The sequence below is a fragment of the Littorina saxatilis genome, linkage group LG4, assembly GCF_037325665.1.
Source record: "Littorina saxatilis isolate snail1 linkage group LG4, US_GU_Lsax_2.0, whole genome shotgun sequence".
NCBI classification, from domain to species: domain Eukaryota; kingdom Metazoa; phylum Mollusca; class Gastropoda; order Littorinimorpha; family Littorinidae; genus Littorina; species Littorina saxatilis.
In genome coordinates, this window is record NC_090248.1 from 56,745,037 (window position 1) to 56,748,845 (window position 3,809).

A 3,809-nucleotide genomic window follows, 5' to 3' on the forward strand; every position below is an offset into this window, starting at 1 on the left:
GATTACCATGCAGTGACAAGAGCCTACTCAGTAAAGGGACGTAATACTGTCTCTGCAGCCCAGAGAGACTGGCTGTGTGAGTTTAATACATAATCAGTTAAGACTGAGTAAAAAATTATTACAATCGATAGTTACCAGTGAAAAGTTATATCGGAACACTCTTGTTGTGTTTTTGTTGTTGTAAAATGTAAGATCTGAAACGTGAAAAATTACGTAAAATTGGTGCGTTTTGGTAGAGTGGGATGGGTCGTTGAACTGTGTTGTTACAGCCCGCCGAAGTTATCAAAAGTGTTTTTGCTTTTTGTAATTCGGTTGGTTTGGTGCGTTATACAATGCATCTGCTTTTTCAAGACTAAGCATTGGTCACTTTAAAACACAAGGATCATCATAGGCCATCATGACTTGTATCATTTTACATCGCATTCTAAGAAAGAGCAGAATTCTCACTATGCGCGCGGTACATTTCTAGAAACGCGTAGCGCAAAGTTGGAATTCCTACAATGGCGGCCATTGTTGGAATTCCAACAAAGCGCAGGTCATTTCCGAAAAAGCGCCGATGACGAGATGGGTCGCAACATTAATACAACGTCCCGGGAGTACTCAGAGTCTAGTGACCACAGGCACTTGACACGGAGTGGGTGGGGCCTGTGGCTGGGGTGTGCTCTTCTGCTTGCATGCTACTACAGAATGTGTAGACAAGAGTACAGCTTCCCCCACCCCCACCACCAGATCACTCAACTTCATGTGCCTGTGCGAGTGATCCTCCCTTCCAACCTTTTTTTGGCGATCGCGTTAAGGAAATCGCCTTTAAAGGGTGTTTACGACGCTACATGCAGTAAGAACTGATGCTTGGAGACCTATGACAAATAAATTTGTCATCATTTTCACGAGTTTTCATTTACAAACACCTGGGAAATAAATATCATGTTCCCCATGCAATAAATCCCTGGTTACCATAGTTTCAGGAAGCAGGTTATACATGGATAATCAAAAGCAAACCCAATAGAAATGCTCGGGGATTCTTCGGCTCTTTTCATTGGCGTTTCCACCGACCTAAACAGACGACACTGATTTGCAAAGTTCCAAAAACGAACTGGCAAACTGGCAAAAGTAAACAAAAAACAAAACTATTTCATGAAAGGTCATACATTCACCACAAACAAATGAAACCTAGCGTAGTACTCATAGTAAGATATCCTTATTTGAAAAATGCCAAGCGCAAAACTCCTGGGTAGCGCGACACTGTTGCTGCTAGCTTTCCACTGGGAGGAAGCGACCCGAATTTCCCAGCGATGGGACAATAAAATAATGAAAATGAAAAATGAAATGAAAGAATGAGTGACAAATCAGTAATGGCGTATTTAATCTTTATTTTGCTTTATTGTAGTGGAAAAATGCTCACCAAAAATTACAACATTTCCACACGGCTGCACACGTCTTATGACTTGTGTCTAATGTCTTGTCGCAATCAAGTTTCTTAAAAGTTTTCGCAGCTGTTGGTAGACTTTATTGGATGTCGTTATTCATATGTATCCGTCAGAGACAGAGAGCTTAGAAAGGAATTACGTAAGGCCAAAAAAAAGAAATTGTCTGTTTAGGGTAACCCGACCGACCCTATCGATTTGGCGCCGACCCAAAAACTTTTTTTTGATTTCAAAAAAAAAAAAAAAAAAAAAAAAAGAGGTAAAAATGCTAAAAAGAGACATTTGGCGTTTCTTTCTCTCCCTTTCTCTCTGTTTTATTTATACGTTAGTTTTGAAACATGTATTCATCAAATATAAGAAGTGAATGTTCAGCCAACACACACACACACAAAAAAAAAAAAAAAAAAATTACCTACCTACCGACCCTACTTTTTTTGGTCATGTTACCCTAAACAGACATTTTTTTTTTTTTTTGCCTAATTGGTAGACTTTATTGGATGTCGTTATTCATATGTATCCGTCAGAGACAGAAAGCTTAGAAAGGAATTACGTTGTATTGTTTTCCTGCTTTGCCTGGCTCAGGTCGGGAAATTCAGGACCGAAATGACCCAAGGTGCAACTCATTCCTTTTGATGAGTTTGAAGTATCTTAAAAGTTTTCGCAGCTGTTGGTAGACTTTATTGGATGTTGTTATTCAAATTACAAACCGCCACAGACAGAAAGCTTAGAATTTTTTTTTTTTTTTTTTTTTTTTTTTTTTTTGCGCGTGAAAAGACTTCAGACCAGATTTTCTTTACAAAACCGGGGAGGTAGGGTAGGGGAAGCTTATATTATTATTTTTTTTTCTTTTTTAGCATGAAAAGACTAGGTGTCTAAAGCAGAGTTCAACTATACTTTTTGGTTTGAAACGTTCACAAATGCTTTGGGTATTACCAAATGTAGGCAACTAGATGCTACAATGAATATATATTAACAGCTATTGTGTTTTCAGCGTAGCAATAGGGTCCGATATTTAGACGAGACAAGTATAATGCCGACGAGTCGAAGACGAGTCGCATTATTTAAAATAACGATCAGGTAACCTATATCCAATAGATTAAAGGTTTCTTTTCAGAAATAACCAAAACATGATTACAAAGTCAACGAAATTAGATTCGTAGAATCGCCCAAATCAACGAAAGTTGTTTGTGTTTTTGGTGTGAACTTCGTTTCACCGCCAACCGGAAATGACGTGTACGCAACATTTGTGATGTAGCACTTCCTTATATGGCACGAAACGAATGTGGTTGGTTGAAAAAAGCCTGTACTAAATAAGCCTAGTGTCTACCGTGTGTGTGTGTGTGCTCACAGGCTAACCATTTCTTTCCTTTTTTGTTTATAAGAAAATATGTAAATGTATATATTTTGTTGTTGTTGTTGCGAGCATCAGAGACTGTTGTGAAAGCTCTCTTTAAGTCCGACATTACTTGGGCGAAGTCCGCTTCGCGAAGTCTACTCCACGAAGCTGGCTGAAGCTTTAGTAGTGAGTGTTAGGGAAAAGAGACTTCGCGAAGACTTCGCGAAGTGCAATTAATGACAGCCTTTGAAGGTACCCTCTTTCCCGCGTACGCTTTCATCGCCACAGATAATTATGTGCCAGCTTTCAGCTTTCTCATAGAATTACTTCAACAACAACGTGCTACTCTGCAGAGGTTGCAGCCAGTCTGTTGAGTTGTGTCGTGTGTTTGTGTTGAAGGATGCTTTTATCCAATGGCAAAAGCCTGAACGAACGAGAGTTTACGTGTTCTCGCTACAACTGATATTCAGTGATGTGTTTCCAGGGATGGCCAAATCGTCCGCCCGATCGCCAGGGGCGCGTAAAAAATCCGCCGGGCTAGTAGAAACCGCCTGGCAACTCGCCCGGCTGGCCAATGAAAATTCTGGTCAAGTGCAACACTTTTGGTTTTCATATCGAGTTTTCAAGCCATATAAACACTGCAGATCAACCGTTGTATGTACCGGGCCAGTGACATTTCTAGCGGGCTAGTGACTTTCTTCAATTCATCTTATGGTTCACATAGGTCTAATATCACACGCATTCGTACTTTGTGCTATTTGAAGACGATTGGAATACACAGAACTTGTAGTGGGGGCCTGTTTCACTCTGATCTAACGAATGTGTATGAACGGAAACGCTTTTCGTACGAAGGGAAACATGCACTTTTGTACGAACGGAAACATGGGGCATGAACGGAATCTGTATGTTTTCAAAAGACAAGTGATTGTACATAAACTTCTGTTCAAGCGAAATGTCGTAACAGGCAATGGTTTTGGTGATCATGTGCAAATCAAGGGTCAGATTCGATAACAGAGCGAGATAAACAAGAAAATGTTAAAAAATCAGGC